The 27270-nt window shown below is 46.5% G+C and overlaps 1 long non-coding RNA gene across 3 annotated transcripts in view; it reads left to right on the top strand.

Moving 5' to 3' along the window:
• LOC106984023 (uncharacterized) overlaps window positions 1-16225 on the top strand; it is a 798380-nt gene extending 782155 nt beyond the window's left edge. For 2 of the 3 annotated variants that reach the window (XR_008293706.1, XR_008293705.1), the window contains 4 exons: window positions 11854-12562; window positions 13722-13819; window positions 14874-15118; window positions 15556-16225. This is a non-coding gene — a long non-coding RNA (uncharacterized LOC106984023). The remainder of the gene's footprint in view (window positions 1-11853; window positions 12563-13721; window positions 13820-14873; window positions 15119-15555) is intronic. The other variant, XR_008293707.1, reaches the window with a different exon arrangement.
• The last annotated feature ends 11045 nt before the right edge of the window (window positions 16226-27270 follow it).

A 27270-nucleotide genomic window follows, 5' to 3' on the forward strand; every position in this document is an offset into this window, starting at 1 on the left:
TAAAATTCATCTTGCAATAAACCAATACACGCGTTCTTGTTTGGTTGGTGTAACTGTAGCCTCTGCAGCTAGACGAGGAGTCCTCTGGGTCTGAATTTGGGGATTGTGTACAGTTTTTTATTTCTCTGCACGATCTACCCCAGTGCCAAGGCACCTGAGAGCTTATGAGACCGTCGCTGATCCACAGCTACTATTTTCTTTGTGATTTTTGAAGGAAAACAGAAGATTATCTTCTGGGACTTCTAAGAGGCACACAAAAGGAACCCACTCACATTTCAACTCAAACTTAGTGGCAGAATGAGTGGCACCAAATTTTGGAATTACAATTGTGCAAAATCAAGTCATACTTGAGTGGGTAGTCCTAAAATAAATTAATCTAAGGGGAAACTGTCAAATATAATTGACTGTCTTAACTTACTTGCCCTTATCTGTGTCTACTATAGAAGTTGGTAAAGCTAAAAAAAAAAATTCACTTTCCTAGATCCTCTTGCATCTAAGAATGGCCATGTGACTCAGTTCTCACCAATAAGATATAAGTATTTCAATGGTACCATCAATTTTTCTTCTTATTTTTTTCCCATCTTGGAATGCAGACATGATGGCTGGAACTTCAGCAGCTATCCTGGTAAGATGAGGTAACAGAAACAAGGAAAACACCAGAGATTTGCAGAGGTGCTGACCTTGATATTTTTAAGCCACCAAACTAATTTAAGAAACACCTATCTCCAGAGGGAAGGGGGGAAGGGTATGTTAACCCTTATTTGTTTAAGCCACAGTTAGTTGGTTATTCTGTTGCTTGTCGCGAAAGACATTCCTATCTGACACAGTGCACAGTGTCAGTAAAATAACCTTCTGTTCTCTAACACGTCATTGGCTTTGTAAATTGAAATCTGTGTAGCGTAAGATTTTTTTTTTTAAGTGATAAAGCTCCATCCGGATTAATTTGAACCTGGTTCATTCCACCCTTGTCTAACACCTATAACCCCTCTTACCGTCTTCTTCACAAGTCCTGGAGCTCTTTGAGGAGAATTGTGTTGCCACTTGTATTCTTAGATATCAACACGCATTTTTCACGTAACCGGCATTGAATTAAAGATGGAGGTCTAAAGAAAGAAAACAGACTTCAGAAGATCCGGAGAAGATATTACCAGTATCTGCCATTTACCGAGAGACTACCATATGCAAAGCAGTTTCTAATCACTGTATCAGGCACATCATATCTCTATTAAGCAAGCATTCGTATCCCCATTTTATACATGAAAACCCTGAAGCTCAGAGAGTTCTCACAATCTGGCCAAGATCCTGAGGCTTACGAACCACACGGAGAAGATGTGAATGCCTCACCCCGCTGCGCGAAGGATGGCGCCCCTGCGAGAGAAATCAGACTACAGAGACCACCCAGAGGACTTTGTTCTTCTCATTTTAGCATCCGAAGGTGCCAGCTAACCCAGCCAGGGGCCGACCTGCATTCAAACGGATTCTGCTTGAAACCTTCAAAATGCCTCCTACTCCATCCTTGGAGGGTTCAGATGGGGATGGTTTGGGGCCATTGAGAAAGTGGCCCATTTGCACTCTCTAATTTGCATGCTGGATGTCTATTGAAAGTTGCTATGGTGATCCGTTTGACCAGAAATTTCCGCTGAATCATCCCAACACATGTATAAAAACATAAATGTGGTCAGGGGACCCAGAGCCCAGCCGCCAGGAGAGATGTCTCCATTTTTCGCTTGTGACTCACTCGTGGTCACGCGTAGGCCCCGCTGTAAACCTCTGTGGGCAGGTGTCAGTCCCTGGAGAGGTTCTGCTCAGCAAGACACATTGAAATTGCCCCTGGGGAACCTGAAGACTGAAGAGGGAGACGCGGAAGCCACTCTGAGCCCCACCCTGCTCCCCTGGGCCGTGCCGGAGCTGCTGGCCTCGGCAGTCGATGTCTCCGTGTGCGGACCCCGATACGCGGAGGCCGATAAGCGTCCGGGAGCAGAGCCCCGGGAAGCAGACGTGGGATTGGGGGGCAGCAAGGAGCGGGAGCCATTAGCACAGTGCACCATCCAGGTGGCTGACTGCGGCAGGCATCCGCTTTTGGAGCTGGCCTGGAGACCTGGGGGCAGGACCACCGTGGTGATGGTGCATATGGACTCAGGTTCACATCTCTCTGTGCTGCGTGCAGTTCCTTGGCAAGTTTCTGAACACTGACGCTGATTTCTTTGTGCACAGGAAGGTAGAAAAGACGGGCGCCTGGGCGGCTCAGTCGGTTAAGCGGCCGACTTCGGCTCAGGTCACGATCTCACATCTCACAGGTTCGAGCGTCCAACTTTGGCTCCCGTCATGATCTCGCGGTCCACGACTTCGAGCCCCACATCAGGCTCCGTGCCGACAGCTCAGAGCCTGGAGTCTGCTTCGGATTCTGTGTCTCCCTCTCTCGTCCCTCCCCCACTCACACTGTGTATGTGTGTCTCTCTCTCTCAAAAATAAACATCAGGGGCACCTGGGTGGCTCAGTCAGTTAGGCGTCCGACTTCGGCTCAGGTCACGATCTCATGGTCCGTGAGTTCGAGCCCCGCGTCGGGCTCTGTGCTGACCGCTCGGAGCCTGGAGCCTGTTTCAGATTCTGTGACTCCCTCTCTCTCTGACCCTCCCCCATTCATGCTCTGTCTCTCTCTGTCTCAAAAATAAATAAATGTTAAAAAAAAATTAAAAAATTAAAGAAAAAACATTAAAAAACATTTAAAAAAAAGAAATGTAGAAAAGAATACCTCTTGTGGCTTAAAAGCAAGAATACACACCACAGAGTCTCACACAGTCCAATGTGCAGTATCTCCCAAGTGCACTTTGTTTTCTTTCACTATACTTCGCCAAAGACGTGCAACTAAAGGAAACTGTCGTTCTGTGAATCAGCATTAGGAGCTTATGGACAAATAGTTAGTATTTAAAAATTTAAACATATCTCTAAAAAAAAAAAAACAAAAACAAAAACTACCCTTTATTTTTTTCTGTGGAAGTAGACATTACGTGGCATTTGACCTTCACTTGATACATGTATGTGCAACTAGGTGTGCGTGCATATGGGGGGTGGGGGTCCTTACAGATAAGCAGGTGTAGATACATAAACAGTTGATTGCCTAGTTTCCTTTTGCTGCTTGGAGACATTTGAGGGATGCCACTGGAGCGGGGAGCAGGGTTGTTTGGGACAAGATAATCTCCCTTGTCGGGGGATTATCAGGGCAGGCTGTTGGAGCGTTGGTCAGCAGAGATGCTGACGTCGATTTTTAAAGACTGTGTGACCCATTACATTAGCAAGAGTTTAGAAAGACGGATACAACTTTTCAAGAAAATACATTGTCGTATCAGAGCCCTAAAATATTTATACCTTTCGGCCTATGTGTGAGTCAGCATTCACCAGAGAAACAGAAAAAATAGGAGATGGATATAGTTACAGATTTAGATATATAGATACGTAGATATATGGATATAAATATATACACACACACATATATACACACACGCTATATAAATACATATCATGTCCTATATATCCTTTCTCTATATATCTATATATTCTATTAGATAATCTTGCGTGTATATACATACATATATATCAGTGACTAGATATATGTGTATCCACATATATCTTCTGAAAGAAGACTTAACATAAGGAATTGGTCATACGATTACGGAGGCTGGGAAGTCCCTCTGTCTGACCTCTGAGGCAGGCTGGAGACGCAGGAAAACTGGTGACATAATTCAGTCTGAGTCCGAAGGCCCAAGAAGCCAGGTTGCTGATTGTTTAAGTCCCAGTCTGAGGACAGAAGATGAGATGGGCTGTCCCAGCCCCTGTCGTGAGACAGAAAAATAAATAAATAAATAAATAAATAAATAAATAAATAAATGAGGTAGAGGAATCCCTCCTTTCTCCTTCCGTTCTGTTCAGACCCTCCATGGGTTAGATGGTGCTGACCCACACTGGGGAGGACCATCTGCTGCTGTACTGAACCCACCGATTCAAATGCTGATCTCATCCGGAAACATCTTCAAGGCATACCCGGAAATCGTGTTTCATCCGGACACCCCATAATAGCCCACTGAAGGTGATACGTAAAATTCGCCACCACAGCCTAGTGACCTCAGTTTCTTGATATTTATCTTAGGTAAGTTATCAGATATTCAGCAGTGATGTCCAAGGATAGCGATCAAAGCAGTATGGACATTACTGAAAAATTAGAAAGGGTGTTAAGGTCCCAAATGAGCAAAATAGCCAAATTTTTTACAATCACGTGATTAAATGTTATGTGGCCAACAAAGCTGTGCTCCGTGATCTGGGAAAGTGTGGATAGTAGATGACGAACTGAAAAGTTAGATACAAAAAGGCAGATTCAACCTGATCCCAGTTCTGTTAAAAATATCCTTTAGTTACAGATCTGTATATCTGTGTATGTATTTTTGTGTTTTTCAAAAATCTTTTAATATTTGTTTTTTATTATTTTTGGGAAACAGAGAGCACGAGTTGGGGAGGGGCGGAGAGAGAGGGAGACACAGAATCCGAAGCAGGCTCCAGGCTCCGAGCGGTCAGCCCAGAGCCTGACATGGGGCTCGAACTCACAAACCGCAAAGCCATGACCTGACCCGAGGTCAGACGCTTAGCTGACTGAGCCACCCAGGCGCCCCTGTGTACATATGTCTGTATACTCAATACAAAAAAATAACTTCAAGGAAAACACTATTAACAATCACTGTTTTCTGTTTACAAACAGTGGTTATTAATGCTAAAATCTTCACTTATTTTATATCTCCACAGTTTCTCTAATGAACAAAACCTTCTCCTAATCAAAGAAGCAATAAATATGAGTTATCAAAATGCAAAAGAAGTCAGACTTTTGCATCCTGGTCACTTTTCTTTAGCATAATCTTTCTTCAAAACGCAGTGAGATCTGCCTCCAAAAGGTGAGGGTCTGGCAAGCAGTGGGGCCATCAGCGTCACGGGAAAGTCCTTTGACGTGTGGCCTCTGACCCCAAGGACGGACCGGGGAGGAGGGCGGCCAGGTGGAGGGGGCCGATGGGGATGTGTGACCCCACTGCACGACAGCCACCAGAGGATGGTGTGGAGCGTTGGTCAGTCTCCTGAAAATGCAAGGGGAATGTGTCACTTTGGATCTTTGGGGGTGCAACTCTGACCATGAAGGAAGATGGAAAACTAGAAGCTCCCAACATCCTGATGTTCTGCCTTCTCCGTGTTGTCTCCTACGACGATGCCTCCACTCTGGTGCCCCTCCCCTCCTCTCTGTGGCCCCGTGCCTGGGTGCTGCAGCGGGCTCTTTTCGTGTTGGGCCCAACGGGCTGCTCACTCACCCTGGGGTTCTCCATGGGACAGCCGCTGTGCCCTCTTCATCCACAGAGCCAGAGGGTTGGAAGAGTGACCACGGTGGCACCCACCAGGGGGATTTCTGAGGCCCACCAGGCAGAGACCAGGTGCACAGGTAAAAAGACTTCAGAACTGTAGTCAGAAGACCTTGGTATGAATCTTTCTCTACCAACCTGACAAGCTGTATGGCCTTGAACAGGTATCTTACCTTCTCTATATTTCAGTTCCTTGACTTATATAACCAAAAGGGAATAATATGCAGCTTACTGGCTCACCATGAGAATAAAGTAAGTCTCTTAGAGCTATAATAGATTTCAATTGCTACATCACAAACACCATGAACTTAGCTTATAACACTGTGCATCTATTATATCACAGTTCTGCAGGTCAGAAGTCCAAGTGGGCTCAGCCGGGTTCTGTGTGGAGAGGCTTCTACAAGACCAAAATCAAGGTACCAGCTAGGCTGAGCTCCTCCCTGGAGACCTTGGGGAAGAAACTGTTTTCAAGCTCATTCAGATTGTGGGCACGATTAATTTCTCTGGAACTGTAGGATTCAAGACCCCATTTCCTGGCTGGCTGTCAGGTGGGGGCCACTCAGCTCTTGGAGAACACCCACATTCCTTGTCATATGCCCCCTACATCTTCAAGCCAGCGATATCAGATCAAATCCTTCTTGTCCTTTGAATCTCTCCAACTTCCCCTTCTGCTTCCAGCTGAAGAAAACCCTCTACTTTCGAAGGACTCGTGGAGATTTGAGAAGACGGTGTATGTAAATCAGGTAGAAGAATGATTCATTCAGCAGATGATTGACCCGGGTCAACTTTTGGGACAAATACAGTGCACCATATGTAAAAGGTTCTAAATAGACTTTCCTGGAATAAATGAGCGGATGAATGCATGAATGAGTGAGCAAATGGGAAAAACCATCAAGGAAGTGAAGAGTTCCTGTTTTGGAGGGGATAAGGAATCGGCAAGAGGCAGTTCCAACGGCAAGGGGGACATTCTGATATGAACTCCATCAATCCACACAAAGTGAGGGTGCAGTTAACACAGCCGCTCTGTAAGTGTTCATCCTGCAGCGTGACAGCACCTGGAGGGTGTTTTCTGAGCCGGGATTCTCTGCTCAGAACACACCCAGCTCTGAGGCCCCAGGAAATCTTATTGGCAATTAGGGCCAAAAGAGCAAATCACTGTCTCTGAGCCCTTATCCCCTTAAACTTCAAATTGCTCTTGGGATCGTTGTGTTGCTTCAACACGGGTTCTGCGCTTGTGGGCCCGGCTCCCTTCCCACGGGAGAGAGGGCGGAAGGGGTAGACACCTTTCAGGTTCTGGCTGGAGGGAATTTTGTGGTAACGCCCGCAATGGCTTCAATGTCTGTAATCTTAGAAGTCGTCTGAGCATCATCAAATCGTGACCAGCAGGGGTACTAGCTACACAACAACCCGGGTACCAGAAAGAAACAGAACAAAGATGAAAACTGGTATCTGATGGATGGAGGCATTCCTGGTAAACTCACAAACACCTTGGGCTGTCAGACCTCCTCCAAAGGGTTTTTATAACTTCCTGAAAATGCTTTAGCATTGGGCTTTAATTAAATACTTAATATGCATCATGCAAATTTATTGATTCTGCCACAGGGAAAAAAAGATGAATCTTGTATTTGGACATCTCCAGCTAAGATGACTGGTATTTTCATGGGCTTTGCTAATGGGGCCTCGGGTTGCACCCTGCCAAGTTTGAACGGCCCTGCAGGAGCTGAAGAGCATCCCGGATTGGAAAGGCAATGGCTAGAAGCAATTGCCTTCATTTCTGCTTCCCAGACGCAGTCCTAAGACTGAAGATGTAGGAAGTGCAACTAATGGGAAGCCCTTGCCAATGAACCCCCTTTGTCAGAGGATTTTCTTCTCTGATCATCTGTTTCCCCTCCTGCTGCCGTGTCTACTCTGAAGTTCTGATCTTTGGAGAAGAGGAGCCAAGCAGCCCAGAAAAATACCATAAGGGGCAAGATGGAAATGGGTCCATAAGGGGCAAGATCAATCATACCGCCTGCCTGATGTCACGTGGTTGGGAATCCCATGAAGTTGGTATTGACTAAGTTTTTGGAATAATGCAATACCTTCTAAACCTACTATTCTCGTAAAGTACAGATGTATCACAAACTACTTTGGGTTCCCATTTTTCCAATGTTGTTGTTAAAATGGCTTCTAAATTCATAGAGGTCTCACTTCCTGCCTTAGTAAAGAGGAATCAGTTCAAACTATTGAATGAGCGGGGATTGCAAACTGCTGTTGGCTGTTCTCAGCACCCCCATTCCCTGAACAAGACAATAGCTATAGGGCAGTGGTTTTCAAATGGCCAGTTTTGCCCCGCACCCACCAAGGGGTTTAGGTAATGTCTGCAGATAATTTTGGTTGTCACAACTAAAGAAATCGGAGGATGAATTGCTACTGGCACCAGTGGGTAAAGGCCAGGGATGCATAAATATCCCTCAGCTCACAGGATAGCCTCCCCCAGAAAGAAGTATCTAACCCCAGATGTCAATAGTGCTGAGGTTGAGAAGATATAGAGACAGAAGAAGGTCTGCCCTACAGGTTAATGTATTAGGTGGCCATCTAGAAGGAGAGACTAAAAACAAACACATAGGGGCACCTGGGTGGTTCAGTCGGTTAAGCGTCTGACTTCAGCTCAGGTCATGATCTCGCGGTTCGTGAGTTCAAGCCCTGTGTCGGGTTGTATACTGACGGCTCGGAGTCTGGAACCTGCAGCCGCTTTGGATTCTCTCTCTCAAAAATACACATTAAAAAAATAATAAATAAATAAATAAAAGAAACAAATAAAATCTTTGATATGAAAACCTGGTGGGGATTCTGCCATTAACCAGCTGTGTGGTCTTAAGCAAGTGAATAGACTAAATTCAACTTACGTGTTCATTCATTTGGCCAGCTTGTGAAGCGTGGCAAGTGCTTTCTTCTTCTTCTTCTTCTTCTTCTTCTTCTTCTTCTTCTTCTTCTTCTTCTTCTTCTCCTCCTCCTCCTCCTCCTCCTCCTCCTCCTCCTCCGCCTCCTCCTCCTCCTTCTTCTTCTCCTTCTTTTTCTTCTTCTTCTTTTAAGCTTATTGACTTATTTGGGGAGGGGAGGGGCAGAGAGGGAGGGATATGGAGAATCCCAAGCAGGCTCCATGCTTTCAGCATAGAGCCCAATGCAGGGCTTGAACCCACAAATTATGAGATCGTGACCTGAGCTGAAATCAGGAGTAAGACGCTTAGCTGACTGAGCCACCCAGGCACCCCAAGGGTAGCATGTTCTAATTGAGGCAGAGGAAACAAAATAAATGATGCATGCAAAGGCTCAGTCAGGAAAGAGCCAGTGTCCAGGGAAGGCCTGAGTGACTGGACAAGACTCAACAAGAGGGATAAAGGAGCAGAGACCCTTGTGGCCCTTCTAGACCTTCAGAAGCTGTGCTTGTATTCAGGAGTAATGAACTCTTCAAGCAGCGAGTAACATATGCCTTAATGCCACCTTACTAGATCCTATCTTGTCCTTCTTGTTCACCACGCAAGCTGTAGAGGTATCTGTTGGATGAGAGACTTTGCTCCCTACTGCTGTGATGGGGAGACCTGACCGGGGGGAGGGGGGAACACTAAGGGGCAAGGAGAAAACTCAAGAGGCCATTGTGTGGTCCTGGGTAAAGAAGACGGAAAATAGGTAATTTCCCAAACAATGAAACACGGTGTGATCAGATGACCCAGCAGTTCTGCTCTTAGTTATATACCCAAGAGAAATGAAAATACACGTCTGTGCATAGCAGCCTTGTTCATAACGGCCAAAGGTGGAAACAACCCCACTGTCCATCACCAGGTGAATGGATTAACCAAATGTGGTGCATTCGTACAATGGACTATCACTCAGCCACCGAAAGGAATGAAGTACAGATACATGCTACCGTGTGGATGAACTTTGGAAACATTATGCTAAGAGGACCACATTTTGTGTAATTCCATTTATGTGAGTGGTCCAGAATTGGCAAATCGATAGGGACAGAGAGTAGTCCGGTTGCTGGGACCAGGGAGACGGGGAAATGGAGAACGAATGTTCGCGGGTCTGGGTTTTTTGCGGAGGTGATGCAAATGCCCTAGAAGTAGACAGTGGTGATGGTTGCCCGATCTTGTGAAGGTATTTTAAAAACACTGAACTGCGCAGGGCTCCCGGGCAGCTCGGTCGGTTAAGCCTCGCACTCCTGATTTCAGCTCAGGTCACGATCTCCCGGTTCATGAGTCCGAGCCCCGCATCGAGCTCTGCGCTGACAGAGCAGAGCCTGTTTGAGAATCTCTCTCTCTCTCTCTCTCTCTCTCTCCCTCCTTCTTTTTCTGCCCCTCCCCCACTCACGCTCACGCGCTCTCTCTCTCAAAATAAATGAATGAACATTAAAAAGTTAAAGCACTCAACTATACATTTTACGTGGTTGAATTGGGCAGAGCCTGAATTATAGCTCAGTCACGTTTTTAGGAAGGTGGTGAACGCACATGGATGGTGACGACAGAGGCACGTGGGACCCCACACTTGGAGACTGAGGCACGTGGGGGACGGAAAAGCAAGCAGGCAGCCGCCCGATTTCTCAGTTGCTGTTGCTGCTGCTGCTGCTGTTAGCCATTCCTTTCTGGTGCCACATTCAATAACTACAGGCTGGTTGTCTCAAAGTCTACCTCCTTCTTCTCATTGGAGTGTCGGGGGGGAAATGCTTTGGGGAAGGAGAGCTGATTTTTTTTAAGAGAAATAAAAAAATTTTTTTCAGTAACCTTTTCACTCTTGGTTTCCAGAAGACTTTGACCTTGGACCCCATGGATGCTGGGAGGGGTGGGTAGACTCAGGTGAGGGAAGGGTTGAAAATGCAGCAGGTTCTGCATGGAGCGGATGTGGTTTCACTGCATGTGGAAGCTGTGTTTCACTGCAGCTTCTCCAGACGGTAGGCAGCGTACCGAGAGAATCACGGTGCTTTCCTTTACTTAGAAACTTAGCAGTTTTGTACACGTAGAAGGATGGCTTCTGGTAAAGTCAAAAACAGAAAGAACATTCTTTGGCGCTATGAGATAAGAAAGAAAGAAAGAAAGAAAATGATCCAGGAACACATAATTCATTAACATAAGACATCCAAGTCTCCTGTCATTTAGGGGGTAGGGAGCATGTGAGGCTGGTTTTAACTGTGCTGTGAAATAATAAACAGGCTACGATTCTACAAGCGTGTTCAAGGCCAGAGCAGAAGCCGAGTGACCTCGGTGGGTCCTGAGACAAAGACATTCCCTCCAGCCCGAGGGGCCACCCAAGAAACGCACTCATACTCACAGCAATATCTAATTTCCAGAGTCACGGACTTTTTATCCATCCATCCCTTTGTTCAGGAAGCAAAGCATTTGCTACCACAGGGCATCTGGAGATACGAAGATAAGACCCCACCCCTGCCCTCAAAGAGCTCACAAGTATGTGAAGAAGGCAGATAGTCGATGACAAGCTGTCAAAGAAGTATTCACAGTGCGGGGGGCATCCGCTCCTTGGGGGGGGGGGGGTGGCGCGTTATGGAGACGCGAGTGGCCTCTTACGCGGCGCCCCATAAACCATGCGCCGGGAGTATGGGAAAGGAAAATAAGCTCTCGATCATTCCTTCCTTTCTTATAGTCAGACATCATCTGAAGTCTGCCCCAGAAGTTGAAGACCTGGGGTCACTCTCTCGGGATTTCACAAGGCTTAGGTTAGACCTCAAGGCCAATCATCCCAAAGCCAAGTGGTTTGGCAGTCTCCATGCCCTCCACCAGACCCCTCCGCTGACCCTGGCTTCCCATCAGGGGAGGCAGTGGGGAGGTGGGTTTTGTTTCCCAAGCCTGCGCCCGGCTCCCCACACTCTGCGCCCCGCCCCCGCAGTGCTCAGTCATCTGGCTCCTGGTGTGGGAGGGTGCTCGCCACATGCTGGTCTCCGAGCCCAGGCTCCTGGCCCCGCAGCCCGCCCCCGCAGCCCCTCCGTGCCCAGCCTTCTGCCTCACCTACTTCCTTCTTTCCCAGGCGCTGCTGCGCCCACCTCCTTGGCAGGTGGCCCGGCACGGTTGACCTACCGGGGACCTGTGATTTAAGCCAGGACGGGTGCGTCAAGGGAGAACCCAAGCTGTGGTCCCCCTTGCCATCCCCGGGGCCCCTCCCGATTTCCTGGTTGCTGGCTTGGAGGCCGCGAAGGAACAGCCAAGCCATCCCATCTGAAAAAAAAAAAAAAAAAGAAAAAAGAAAAGAAAAGAAAACCAGCTTGGGACCAGAAAACTGAACAAATTTAATACAGAAGTCACCGAGACAGGATAAACAGGGAAGCCTGCGGTCTGTGTCGTCCTCACAGAGTGACTTTTCCCGTTACTCTCAGACTTCAACCCAATTAGAACCCGGCTAATTAGTTTTGTGCCCGCACAACAGTTGGGGGAAAAGGTCACTTTGGTATATGATTTTCTTTCTCTCTCTTTCTCAGCCACAGAACTTCCTCCAAAGAACGAGCATTAACCTCCGGTTCTCAGAAGCAAAACAAGCCAAGTCACACATTTCTATGAATTCTCTCCGTAAGCTGAGGATTAGTAATAATAGCTAAAGCCGTGTCTGTTGAATGAGCGTAGATGGCAGGCTCCTCACAGATCTTGAGAGTAACGGGGCCTCCCAGAGTCGTGGGGAGCCCGGCTCATGTCTAAGGAAACCAGGTCTCCACCAGGATAAGGAAGAGAGGCAATGTCCTCAGGAGAGCCAGGATGGGGTCCTGGGCCTGCCCCCGAGCGCCATCATGGCTTGGGCAAGACTTTTCCTCTCCCAGCGCGAATCCCAAAGCCATGTGCAAACCAGTGATTAGCTGTAAGGATAAAATACATGTTGGTGGATGGTTTTATTGAATCCAAGTCTTTGTGCCACAGAGACGATACTCCAGCAAGTATATCGACACCTCCCGAGGGCTCCCAAGATGGAAGGAAGACCATGTGTGACTTGTGGCTGCCATGTACCAGGCACGGTGTGGCCCACTGCCACATGCTTTGCAGTGGAAAGAGCTTTGGAAAAAAATACAGACACATGTGTAGACATCTGGGAGGGCAGTTCTGTGGTCCTCAGACGGCTCTGACATTTTACGGAGGAGCCTGGAGAGCCAAGATGGCTCCCGCAAACATCCTGTCCTCAAGCGTTTGCCAAGACAAGGTGTAAGTACTTCCTCCTTTCAAGACTGAGAAAAGCCTTGTCTCTGAATATACTGTCATTACAATTATGTCGTTAAGCTACATAAGGTTAGACGGCCACATAACATCATACCAGTGAACTTGAAAGCACAGTGCCCTCACCCCAGGTGTTGCTTCCTCACCCCCATCGCGGTGTCTCTATTCTCTGTTCCTATGAGATGCAAACATGAGCACAGTTGGAAGTCCCAGCCATATCTACCCCCGTATCTCTCCTCCTGCCTTTTTGTTGCTTCAGAGAGCCTTTCTCTTCCCCACTTCTGAGTGCCTAACATAGGAACTGGGGCAAACTCTATACAGACAGGAGTTTTGCCAAAAGGGCACTTGCCTTGAGAATATATCACTGTATTTGTAGGTATTAGGTTCAGTTAGATTTGTTTCTTTTTTTTTTGTAAGTTTATTTATTTCTTTATTTATTTAGACAGAAAGAGGCAGACAGAGAGAGGGAGAGGAATCCCAACAAGGCTCTGTGCTAACAGTGCCAAGCCCGATGTGGGAGCTCGAACTCACAAACCACGAGGTCATGACCTGATCCCAAACCAAGAGTCCTATGTTTAACCGGCTGAGCCACAAGCACCCCTAGATTTTTATTTCTAAGAGCTGGAGATCAGCACAGTGCAGAATGAGGGGAGCATTCATCATATGGCACACTCACTGTTTCCGGAAGAGCTCTTTGGTCCCTAAACTGGACTGCCCCAGACACACCTTTAAACTTTCAAGAGGCTATTCGAGTCCATTCAGATTGGTTGGTTCTCACAGAACAACAGGGAGACCAGGAAGGATGAGTTTCTTGACATGGGCTTCTGTCTGTGAGGTGTTCTGTCACCATGAAGCCTGGTAGAAACTCATGAAGATGCTAAGAGGAATTTTATTCTCCCTCAGCTGAAACCGAATAATCACAGTGCATTCCATATGTAGTAGAGTCTCCTAGAGATCTGGAGATACCAGTGAGGGGAAAAAATAATAATACTCCACGAGATCTTCACTTCTGGGAAACAAAACCACAAAATCTACTGAGTGCTGGGAGTGGGGGGCATATCCACAACGAGCTTGCTTTTCTGTTCAGATTCTCCAGTTCCTTTCTTAAAGCAGTAGAAAAGTAACATAGGTTCTCTGTCACCAATAGGCCGTTCCACATATATTCTACGTGGTTGGTGTTCTTGTTATGTCTAATTGGCAAAGATATGTTTGTGCCCAGAAGGTAGCGCAAAGAAGTTCAAAAAGGTACTGTCGCCTCATTGTACTTTCACATGTGCCCTGGGACTACTAAAAATTATGGATCTGTATACAAAAACGGATGGATGGATGGATGCATGGATGCATGGATCCATGGATGCATGGATAAATGGACAGAAAGATGGATAAACAGGTGGATGGATGGATGGATAGACAGGCATATGGGATGATATGTGGATGAGTCACAGGATTTTATCCTTTATCCACCCAACTACCACAAAGCCTGATATCCAACAAGCTTTCAATAAGTGCAGACCTAACACTTAGTAATCACAGTAATGAATCAACTGGTCACTGCCCTTCAAGACTCAGGCTTGGAGGGAACTCAAAGTCATCTGACCTACTTTGATATTTGTTTATTCATCAAAACCCAGGGATTCAGAAGCCTAAAAGGAGTCTTCATGCATCAGTAAGGCACATGTCTAGATACTTGGGGGTAACTTGAGGATCTCTACTATTCCAAGACAGTTTCTGAAAAGTCTACCCTTCGTAGGATGACACCCAAGAGTGGGGCTGGGGACCACTGAAAGAACACTTTCCTTCTTCCAGTCTATTAGGAGATTGTCTAAAGAAAGCAAATGCCAAGCCTTTTGTTCAGTTCCCCCACCTCCTTGCCCAGGTTACTCTTTCCATCCAGCCTGATGAGTCCCCCTGGCCTGAATCACCACCAGCAACAAGGGAGGCTGAAACCCATTCAGGGGTGGCCTCCTAGAAGAAAAGCTGGTGATGGTGATGAGCCCATAATTGTCAAGTGCATTAACCTCACAGGCCCCATACTCCTAGAAAGAGGAGTCCCAAGGAACCAAATTAGGACCAAAACAAACAAAAAGTCTGGTGTTCATGCTTCATTTCATCCTCTGTATTTCCTGTGAAGTGGTTCTGGTAGTTGTGTCATTATCATCACCATTCCATTGCTCCCAAATGATGCCAATGTTGTTGCGTTGGGGAGGGTAGGAATGTGGGCAACGGGAGTGCTAGCTTTTAGAAATCCAGCTGCTCCATCGTATAACTTTCAACCAGCCCTTTCCTCCCCGTGACACAGAAAATGGACAGCAATCTCATGTCGGTGCTCAAGGTTGGGAAGCGATTCCAGTACAAAGAAAGCGCACGGACTTGTGCAATGGCCAAGCAGGACCGGCACTGCAGCTGCATTTATCGCTGGGAGTTTCTGGAAACAGATCTTTCTGACAGTAAATTACAATGCAGTTGGTGGGCGTTATATCAATGACTAGACTCTTAGTCACCTTAACGAACTGAAATCAAATGACACCGGGACGGTGCAGGGAGGTGAGATATTAGCAAGTCCGATTGCAGATGTGAACGTAATTTCAGGGGCATTTTTATAATTGCTTTTATGTTTTGATTAAATGCTTCACATGATCCTAGACTAGAAGGTGGAAGGCAGGAGTGAAGTGAGGAAAGCCAAGGGTATTTATTTGCCTTCATGTCCGTGCCGCGAGAAGGCCAGGGGAGGGGATATGCTTCCTTGCCACATAAAACACAAAATCTTCACTGTGCAGGCCACCTTGTGCACTTTCACACTCAAACACAAGACCCTGCAAACAGACCGATGCTTATTCGTGTGTAGGCAACACCAATTTGAAGATAGTTCTGAAAATTTCAGAAGTGTCACATGCATCGTTTTAAAAAGGGGGAAGGATTAAATGGCAAAGCTCTGTGATGTTTACATTTGACGCTTACCTCCTTTTCCACCTCTGTTCCAGGGCCGGTGATTCCCAGCCATGTTCTCTACCCAAAAGACCCAGGAATTCCTTAGATCTTTTCCTACTGAAGTGTCCTGTGACTCTTACGGACACAGGTTCAGCCTGGTGTCTTTAAACACCCACCACCCCTGGAAGCCAGAGAGCTCTAGGCCTAGAAATTTTTGCTCACCCGATCTCTCCTCAGACTTCTTCCTTTGAGTCCTTTGTTCTGTGACGAAAAGAAACACAGGAACGTAATAATGTTGTCATGACAAAAACAGTGTTCTCCGATCAAAGGATTCACACTATACATGTAAAATGGTGCATTCGGTCACCTGGCCAACACTCATCCAACACCTCCAAGGCTCCACGCGGGTGATGCATGTCCTCAGGATGGACACGAAGATAGACCCCTTACCAACATCTGTCATGATATGATATGAAATGATATGATACAATGGTATGATGATATGCAATTCTATTCTGTATTATATAATGCCATGTTATCACTATGCTACGTGATAGTATCGTAGAGTATATATTTCTTTTGTCTATTTGTCTGCCTTGTGTGTCTCTCTCTTACAATAGATAATAAAAGGGAATGGCCGGGAGTGTGGGCTTTGCAGCCATGCCTTGATATGAATCCTTGCACGCTCACCTTGGAAAATCTCCCTTAGCTCGCCCCTCTGTCGCATGGAAATAACAGCAGCACATGTCCTACGGGGCTCTTGGGGTGATGCAGCGAGTTAAAACTGGGTGAGTAGCAAGTGTGTGTTGGCCATTTGTAATGCCATGATTTGAAGGCAGGCTCCATGCCGTCGCCATGAGGCACAGCTTCTCCATCACGCTCGGAGAGGCTCAGAGAATTCCCCAGGGCCCTGCCCACCCCATTTCTGAGTCTGAGTCTGAGTCAATAAGCATAGTTCATCCCTTTGCTCCAGGCACTGGTTCAGGGGTGGGTGGACAATCCAATGACCCAGACCAACTCCATCCAGAGAACCGGACCCTGCTACAACCATCAAGCTTCCGTGGAGAGCCCTGGTCTGGAGTCCACGCAGTAGGATGCAGGGACAACGGAGGGATGGAAGCCGGTTCCCGTGACATCACAGGGCTCCTGCCCCCAGCCAGGCCTGCAGCCAGTTCTGTTCCTGCACCTGTTGGTCACGTGAGTCGGCAAGCTTCCTTTTCATTTAAGCCCATTTAGGTGGAGGTGTTTTCACCGACAACTGCAAAGAGAGCTAATTGGCACAACACTATATACTGAGACTCAGAGGGCACACAAAATGCCCCTCGGAGATCACACAACAAGTAAGGAGCAGAACCCCATGCCTGACCACTCCAAAGCCACACAAGGTTCTAGAAGAGAGGTCAAGCTACAGCTGCAGGGACCCAGGAATGACACTTTTGGAGGCAGGAACCCTGCATTAACAACTAAGCTTTATTAAACGCTTATTAGATGCCAGTCACTACGCTCAGAGCTTCATGTGCAACCTCGGACACGGAGGTGTGCCTTGAGGACTGAGCAAGATCTGGGCATGTGGAAATGGAGGAGGGCTGGCCTTCTTATTGGAAGATTACAAAATATTGTCCATGCGCCTGGAGCCCTGAGGAGGCAGCTGTGACTCAAAGCTGGAACAGGGCTGTCTTTGGTGGCGGCAGTCCGTGCTGGGATACAGACAGCCCACCGTGCTCACACCCGGGTATTTAATCACCGCCCTCCGCTCATCCAGAATTCCATCCCAGCAAGAGTTACCGATTTCCACTTTGGTTCCAGGGCCCGTGAACCTCAGCCACGTTCTCTACCCGGTGCCATCTCGGGAAGACGTAGGCTAATTAGTGAACGAGATAAGCATCCCGGTAATTGAGGGATGGGCCGATTGGGCTAAGTGAGCAGTGAGCGTAAGAGCAGTCATGTTGCAACAGAACAGCCAGCCACCCTGCCCCCATCAAAGTCAGGTTTTCTGGGACACTTGGCAGGACATTGTGTGCATTCGAACTTAAAAAAAAAAAAAAAGAAAGAAAGAAAAAAGTGGGGAGGGATCCGAGTGTTTATCAGTGGCTTTCAGTTAATAAACATTAATTGAGCACCTGCTGTGCACCAAGCACTGTAGTAGGCAAAGGAGGGGTGAGAGGCGCTGTCCTGGCTTCAAGGGGCTCAGAGGGTCTGCGGGGAACTCACGTGGTACCACAGAACTCCAAGGCAGTAAGCGCAGACCAGGCGCCCAGCCTGCCCTGGGGGCTGGTGGGCACGAGGATGCAGGGGAGGCTTTTTAAGAGAAACCCAGGAGGTCACGGAGAGTCAGAATTAGCCAGGAGACCGGACAGAGGGCAAGGAAGATGGGGATGGGTGGAGATCCAGGCGAGCGACGTTGTGCAAAGGCTCGACAGAGGGGGAGAGGGAGAGGAGCCACACGCAGGGCAGGGGGTGACCGCAGCTTTAAGGCAGGAGCATAAGCCAGAAGGAGGGAAATGGTTCCTGACCCCCTGGCACCCACAAGGCCCTTAGGTGGAAATGGTGTGTGGAGAATGTCAGCAGATACCTTGCCATTTCGGGAAGAGGGAGTTCTGTGGGCACGTACCAGGGGGGGCAGGTGGATACCTGGCGACCGCTTGGTGCCCACGCTCACTGTGATCACAAGACTGTCCCCACCTTTGATCCAAGGGGCGAACGAAGGCCGAGAGGTCAGCTGACTTGTTCAGGCGTCACCCCTGGGACGGAGCAGGATTCACACCTGTGTTGGCCTGGTGCCAAAGCACAGCGTCCCCTGAATGTGTCTCCTTCCCTAGCCACGCTCAGAAATCCCTGCTTTACTCCCTCCCTGCCCTGCCTCCAAAGGCTTTCAACGTTGTTAACTATAATCCACAGCATCCCCTGGCCTGGAGAGGCAGGGGCGCGTGGCCCCGCCATGCCGACCCCGCCAGCCTGGCTCGGCCACGTCGACCCCGAAGACAATCTGACTTTGTCATTATGACCCATCAGGGCTCTGCAACGATCCAGCAGGTCAGCTTTCGTCTTTGCGCATGGTTTACTGACCCTATAGTCAACCTCAGAGGGCTGAGAACATTTGCTCCGTGCGATCCAGAATTTTTGTTAACCTCTTCACGCGGCCCAGTCTGTTTGCAGCCCGAAAAATGAGTTGGAGGAAGACAGCGAAACGCTTGGCTGAGGTCAGAGGGTGAATCAGCAGGCTGTCTCCAGGCCAGCCCACGTGCCCCCACCCCAGTCTGCCAGTACCCGCATCACTCGACTCGTCCTGACCAGCCGCTCTTTGCAGAGCCTGAAGTCCACAGTCAGGGACACTGACCTGAAGAGTTCCGGCCATACCTCCAGAGTCCTGATGCTCCTGGGCCGGGTCTACTCAAACAGCCAATACGAAGCTCTCAGACGGGACATATACCGCAGACAGCAGGTCATGAATATCTCATGGGCCCCTCCTGCTCTCCTTCCCAGGTTTGAGGATGAGATGGGAGTCAGGAAAGGCAGATTCTGCAAAAGCCTGCACACTCAGGTCCTTTTAAGAGAGGCCAGGGGGAACTGATTGCAGCTCAAAGGTGGACACTGGAAATTCTGAACTCTTCTGTTCAAGAAAACGCCTTGGGGCCTCCTGGCTTCAAAACTGGCATCAGGAAATGGCAGGAAAGTCAGCGATCTAAAGAGAAAAGCCAGGGAGGAAAGAACAGATCTCAAAAAAGCTTTTACACGTACACGGGATTCTTCTGCTTAGTTTCTCTAGGTTTACATCTATTTTTTATTAGTCTCTGAGGTCCCAACTTTGGGCAACTACTCTATATTTTGACAGGGCAACGGCTTATGAAGATCAGGGCAGCTGAAACATGAGACAATTATCTAAATAATCTGTCCTCTTTGTCAGAGAACTTTGTCTATACCATGACAAATAAAGTTATTTTAGAATTGATTAGAAGGAATCGTGTAGGACACCCGGATGGAGTAATTTCGTTTGCAATTTCCCCGATTACCAAATAAGGGTTTTATCAGCTTTACTGGGATATAACCGACAAATAGACACTGTATATATTTAAGGTGCACAGTGTGATATTTTGGTGTATGTATATATTTTTGAAATGGTTACTATGACTGTAATCATGGTTACTATTTTCTGTGTGTGTGTCTGTGTGTGTGTTCCTGTTAAGAACTTAAAATCTACTCTCTTAGCAAACAATAGACAATACAGTGTTACTAACTATAGTCACTCTATCATTCAGTTGATCTCCAGATCGTATCTATCCTGCGTATCTGGAACTTTGTACCTTTTGGTCAACATCTCCCCATTTCCCCCAACCCCAGCCCCTGGTAACCACCATTCGATTCTCTGCTTCTGTGAGTGAGACTTTTTTTAGATTCTACGTAGAAGTGAGATCACACGGTATTTGTCTTTCTGCGTCTGGCTTATTTCACTAGGCATAATGTCCTCCAGTTTCATCCATGTCGTTGCAAATGGCAGGATTTCCTTCTCCTTTAAGGCTGAATAATATTCCATTATGGTGGTATTATTTATATATATATATATATATATATATATATATATATATATATTACATTTTTTTTATCCATTCACCTGTCAGTGGACACTTAGGTTGTTTCCATATCCCGGCTAATGGAATAATTCTGCAGTGAATATGAGAACACAGGTATCTCTTTGAGGTGCTGAAGTCATTTCCTTGGGACTTCGGGGTAAATTCCGTATGGTAGTTTTAGTTTTAATTTTTCGAAAAACCTCCCTGCTGTTTTTCACAGCGACTCAACGAATTTCTAATGCCACCAGCAGCGCACAAGGGTGCCTCTTCTCCACATCGTCACCAACACTCGTTACCGTTTGTCTTTTTGATAAAGGCCATCCTAACAGGTGTGAGGGGACATCTCCTTTTGGTTTCGATTTGCCGTGTCCGGGTGATGCGTGGTGTCGTAGACCCATTCGACTTACAACATCCGCGAGGGGACCTGACTCATCCGTTAGGTCGGTTTGCATAGTGATTGAGATTGGGGAGGACAGTCTCTCCTGGGGTACCACAGGGCTTTGTCCCTTCCGCTGTTGCTGCCCACAAGTCGGTGGGGGGGGGGGGGATAGTAAGAAATGTACAAGAGCACCGACCATTGGTGGACCATCTGTGGCCTCACGTGGCGGGAGACACTTCTCCCTGTAACCCTGACAATATCCCACTTTGCAGAGGTGGGACCAGCTGCAGAGAGGTTAAGTCATGTAAAAAGCGCATCAGTTTTATTTGGAGCTGGCCCGAGGCTGGGAAGCAAATTCAAACTAGTCGATGGCACATTCTGGATCCAAAGAGATTTAGACAAACAGGGAACGGGCTGAGTCTAAGGAGACACAGTCTACTGGGATTGTTCTCTGTTCCTGTGCTCGGGTTCAAAAACATAAGCACACAAATGGAAGATGGGGTAGTGTGGGAGGAAAAGACCCTGGGGCCGCGCAATGAGTCACCGGTGTTCTGTGTCTGCCAGAGAGGCTGGTGAAATTACGGTCTGCATGGCGTGCAGACAGACCGCGGTTCACGGAGGTGGAGGGCGGTGCTTGCTCTGTGATGAGAGGCTCACACCTGGGGATCTGGGCTTAGTTCTAGGACCTGAGCCCGCAGACGGGGGAGCAACCAGGTGGCCCCGTCTGGCAGTCAGCAACCAGGAGGCAGGGGCACTTGACATTGAGGCGTAGGTGGAAATGCTAAAGGCACTGACTGTGTTTACAGTGAAAACCAAAAGGCAGGGAGAGGATGTCCTATTGGTGGTCTTCCATTCCTCAGAGCCCCTGGGGGATGTGAGGACTCATTATACAGGACCTTGGAGGGTATGAAATCAGGACTCAGGTGTAGACAAAGAGGCTAACTTCATACGAGACAAACAAATGGAAAGCTGTCCTAACAACCTCCAGACCTGTGGAAAAAATAGATGGACAGGGTGGAGGGTGAAAGTGAGAGGTAGTGAGTGCCCCGTCACTAGAGGTGATCAAGTGCATGCTGTTGGGCCACACTTGGACTTCTGTGGGCGCTAGGCACTTTGCGTGCCGTAGACCCCTTTCCTCCATATACAAAATTAAGTATTATTTTATGACCGTGTTGGCATAATGACAGATATGATGCATGCTCGATTACATTCATTTCTTTTCGTCTGACTTTAAAAGACAGGAAGGTGTTTTCCCGGGCCCCTAATAGTCTCATGGGCCTGAGGCATGGTGTCTGCTGTGTGTAAATCAGTCCTGCCTGCTGACTCACGGCCCGAGTGTTGTGAGGCCAATTCTGATCATGCATTGGTCGGACGGAGGGTGCTGAGGTCAGATGCGTAAACCTCCCCAGGTCTGAGATGCTATTAGGTGAATTCTGCCAAAGCAGAGAAGAGCACCCCAGCTGCTTTTCGAGATTGTCGAGGTGCACGTGTTGCTAACAGCACGAGCTGAGGAACTATGTTGGAGCTGATTCCATGCCATGGAAATACGCTCATGGACCCCCCATTGTTCGAGGCAGTAGCACCTGAGGCCAGGATCAGGGGCTTGGGGTGGATAAGGAATTAGTGGTTTCTTTTGTTTGATATCCTCCTATTTCTGCCTTGTTTAAATGTTGCTATTTGGCTAAAAGCATGGGTCACTGTTGCGAACCGACCAGAAAGAAATACGAACGTAAGATCTATAAATTGGGATTTGATTTGTATTTGGCTGCCCCCACCTCTTTGTCTGATCAGGAACACTATCATGATGGAGGGATGATGCCATGAGGTGTCACGGGGCATATTTGGCATTTCCTGCGAACAGAACAGCAGGAGAGAAAGCTCAGCATAACCCATTATGCAACAAGAAGTCAAAGGTAAAAACAGGGCCACAGGGGATCCCTTTGCTCTGGCAGCCAAACAAATTCAGAAACACACGAATTCAGAAATCATCTACATCACCACGTTCCTGGCAATCACACAAGTATTTAAGTTTGGTCTCTGTTTTCCAGAACTTTCGGTTTCCTAGGTGCAGTGAGTGCTACACGTGTCTGGAAAGAGACCTTCGAATCCCTCCATCCCCAGGGGTAGGAGGAAGAGGGACCCAAACTTCACAGAGCTACCACCCCCAACAGCCTGTCCTCTGAGTTACAGCGTATAAAAGGCACAGCCTGAATAAACACTGTCCCAATACGAGGTTCCCCCCTTTTTTTTCATTCCTTTTTTTCTTTTATCAGTTCTGATTTCAGCACAAGAAACATCTTTGAAGGGTTGAATGCTTTTGAGACGTGTTCCCTCATCAGTCTAAGCTGTGAGTAAGATCGCAAGGGAGGGGTAAATCTAAGAAGGTCCTAACTGGGAGGCGGGGGTGGGAGGTGAGAAATCTAAGGAGATGGCTATGCCCTGACAAAAAAAAAAAAAAAAAAAAAAGGAAGTCATGGAAATCTGTTGATTTGGAATGGCAGGGGTGGAGAAAGAGACCTCGTCATGCTGTATCTCTCTATCTGCTGCCTAAAAACCAAAAGAAGCCTTTTCGTTCAGGGGTTCATGGGTGCGCGAAAGTCTGTCCAAAGCCTCCTGTCTGCCAGGCCATCCTGGGCATCTTTTTTTCCGGGTGAAGAAAGGGAGTGTATTTGGGGAGCTCGTCCCAGGAATTCTCACTTGAAGACATGGCTGGGTTTTTCACATCTCTTGTGCAAAAAGAACAAACGTTTTCATAAAGGATGTGTGTTGTGTTCTGGGGAGACCGAACAGACAAAATAAACAAAAACCGCCAACGGCCAATGCCACGTCACTTCCCTTCCGTGGTTCTTCCCAAGGTGGGGATGACACCTCGTTACAGGCTCTTTCAGGACCCACGGCCTCGCTTGTCTAGACCCTCTAGCAAGCAGTCCAGTGTATGAAGAGCCTAGCCTCTCCGGTGCCTCCCCCTGTCCTCCCCCTCAGACGCACCCCCCACCCCCTGCTGAATGACACCCCCTAGAAAGAGACCCGCGCATCTCCCTTGTCTATATTTTGCTTCCTCCTCATGATTGCTCTCCTCCCTTTGCAGCCTGGCTTCCCCGAAACCAAATGAGTTGTTCTCTAACTGCACCGGAAAATCAGAATTTATTGTACATATGTTTGTGTTCCACTTAATAAAAAAACCTATATTTTAAGATAAACTTTGTTAGTAATTCACGAGGTAAGTGACTATTTATGCTAATCAGGCAGAAATATATTCTCAAGCATAATGCATTACATAAATTTGAATGCAAAATGTTCAATTATGAAGTAAATACAGGTAATGCAAATAATAAATTACCTCTAATAAAAATTATAAAAGATGTGTCTTCAAAGAGAGAGCGGCTTTAACTTACAACTGTGAATTGCTTAAAGAGAAAAGAATTAATAAATGCTGAATTACTCTGATGATTATTTAGCACATAATTCACCTATTCATAACGACTCCTAGTAATCAGACTGGTGTTTCACATTCTCCAATATGAGGCAAGACTGTTTCCTCAGCAATTTTACCCTTATCAGATTATCTCGTCTGATTCTATTAATTTTCTTCCATGGATCTGCTCACAGTGATTTGTGATTTACTTACCCAGCTAACTAAAGACTGTTAAAAGGATTTATCTCACACGAGACCTAAGAACACTATATGTCTTACACCATTCAGTTACTCTGAGCAACTCTTTCCTCAAATCAAGTTAGTTGCTTTCCTGGTGAAATGAGTGGACACTCGTTAGTGCTGCACCGTAAAATCAGTTTCTGGATAAACAAAGAGTTCAGACGCTGCCCTTGATACATCTTGTTCTTTTTAGATTACAGATGTCTGATTTTGACATGATATACCTGAGTTGCTATAACTCACAGTCAAGAGAAATATGTTACTTTTAGCGTTTAATCATTGTCATTTGGACATGAACAAGTTTTTTTTTTTTTTTTCCTTTCTTTTTTCATGAAGTTCCTATGTATGTACTGACATAAAACTACAACTGAGTCTTTGATGTTCCAGTGTTGCAATCATCCTGTACAGGATTCGACCCATACCCTCCCCCTCCACATTCTTCTATAAATATTCACTGCTTTCAGAAACTTTAATACTACTGGTTTGAATTGGTCAATAATGACAAACGCATGGTTTCTAAATTACTCTATATTGTTCTACAGAGATTACTAGAGTATATATAGCAAGGGGATATTAAGCAGTAAGAAAACACAGTTCATATTGTATTTGGATTAGACTAGCTTGGAAGAAGTGAAACAATGTTCCCAAAGAAGTCTAAAGAAATGTGGCCTTGCTGTAATTATAGAGAATCAAAAATCTGAATAGTACTAATTAAAATGAGAGAGCTCAATTGTTACAAAAGAAACGCCGCTAACAGAGAACTGTAAATGTTTAGACACCCCTGTGAATCACTAACTAATAAAGCAAAAAGGACAAAAATGAGAATTCAGTGCTAAAAGCACTACTGCTTCCCATCTGAAAAATAACTCTAATCCTCTTTTTTTTTTTTTTCAAGAGAAAATGGGAGACTGTAAAAGACTGCAATAAGAGAAAGAAAAATACCATAGCTTGACAGGAGCGTACGAAAATAAACCATAAAAAATGTGCAGATAATAATACATTTAGCTGCCCAAACATGGACATTTAATTTCTAGAAATGGTATATAATTGCAACAATTAGGTGCACGGCCATGAATCTGTATCCCATGGTCTTCGTCATTAGCAAACTTTGTTTATAAAGGTTGTTTATTTATAAACGTAGCAGTTTCAGTGTTCCTGGCCAAAAACACTTTCATGAGAGGCAGGGATCCTATCTTACAGTTTTTAACGAAAATGTGATGCAAAAGGATAAAAAAAAATTATCACAAACAAAAAAGTGCGTCAATAAATACACTTATATTCATTTTCCATGAAATATATAAACTTCAGATTTTTGTGGCTAGTGAGAAAAAAAGGCATAGAAAACTATCACTATGGACCATGCTAAAAGATAGAATATGTTTATGTAATTTAAGCAGTGGATTTTCCTCTGAATGCATAAGCTATAATCTCTTCACTTCATTACTAGGTAAAATACTGTTTGAGAGGAGGAAAGCAAAGGAATTCTGTTAGGTTGCATAAATATTGACATAGTTTCACTCTTTCTTCCCAACTGGTAATAGACATACTTCATTCCATCCCTACAAAGTGCTCCCATAAAACCAAAACTATCCTTATAAACAGCTTCTCTGCAGCAATAATGAAAAGGAAAAAAGCGCTTTTCTGGAAAACACCAATGGCACTGGCCTCTTAGGGTTACGATGTGCCTACAAACCCTTTGGGGAGTCTCTCATTAGGGATTGTGGGTGTGCTGGAGCTGAAGGCTGCCAGCTTCAAAGAAATTAACACAAGTCTAATCTGGTGTAAGAAGCCAATGAGTGCCACCTAAGGTCTCATTATAAATAGTCAAGGATGCCGTGGGGTGGGTGAGAGCAGTTCTGAAGTGCAACGTTCAAGAAGCTAGCTTAATATATGACTAAGTGTCAGAAGTCAGGTTTTCTGAGAATTACTTTTCAGATAAACAAGTTTATAGCACTGCACTTAATCATACTTACTAGAGACATCTCATTTATCACCGAATTACAAGTAACTTTAATTCTATTGATATTGCCATAAAGCCCGTTGAAAATCCATCCCGGGCACTGTTAAAGGGTTTGGGGCCCTGTTACATGGGAGTCATTTGCAAAAGTCTCTGCAAAGCCACACTCGGAAGGCTTCTGTGTCTTCTGGCCTCTTTGTTGACAGTCGAGGGGGACACTGGGGGAAACAAAATGACTCCCGCACCTGCCAACACTCTCCTTAGCCCCTTTCCTACAAGGCCGGGTTCTCGCTCTACAGTCAAACTGACTCTCTGTGCCTCAGTCCCCCTCCCACCTTGGAAAACCAGCTTCTTTGCACTTCATCAACAAAACTGGACAGGGATCAATTTCAACTGACCTTTGCCGAAAGGTGGCGCTGTTGAGGTAAAAATCCAACAATAGTTTTCACTCTTGGATTCTTTTGCAGGCTTTTCAGAATTTTTTTTTTTTTAAGTGCGCCCTCCTAGCGTCTCCCCCTCCCATAAAGTAAAATAAATATGATTAACACCAAATGCATTTCATTAATTGGAGGAATCAACAGTCTCAACATCCAAGTAGGCGGGCTGGTCTTCCAAAAGCTGGGTCGGCTTGGCGCACGCTTGCTTTCCCCCAAATAAATCTCGGTTTCTCCGACTTGCCTATCGCTTTAAAATCTTAGAAACAGTTGTTGGTTCTTTCTTTTCTCTTCTTTTTCTTTACTTTTTCTTTCTTTCTTTCTTTCTTTCTTTTTTTTTTTTTTTTTTTTTTGCATAAGCTTTAAATGAATCCATCTAGAAAACTGAATAGTTATTAGCATCTGCAACGGGGAGGGGGAGAGGCAGCCCCCCACCCCACCCTACCCCCACTGTGGGTTTCCGGGCTGGTGGAGAAACCGCGGTTTAAAATTTAACCCTTCGAGGGGAGCTGGGGAAGGCTGGGGTGTTGTTTACCCCCACGTACAAACACCCCTTGCTCCTCTCCAACGCCAAGTCTGAAATAATTCAGTGAAACGTGAAAGTGCAAAGGGCGCGCGGGACCCTGATAAACAGGAGTCCGATTTCATATGGGGGTGGGTGAGCGTGTGCGTGAGTGTGCGTGTGTCTATGGGGGAGGTGGGGTGAGACAGAGAGAGACAGAGACAGAGAGACAAATATGAATCTCTAAGGCCGAACTCGGGCCAGAGTTGGAAG

This window comes from Acinonyx jubatus, chromosome E2 (assembly GCF_027475565.1).
Source record: "Acinonyx jubatus isolate Ajub_Pintada_27869175 chromosome E2, VMU_Ajub_asm_v1.0, whole genome shotgun sequence".
Lineage (NCBI taxonomy): Eukaryota > Metazoa > Chordata > Mammalia > Carnivora > Felidae > Acinonyx > Acinonyx jubatus.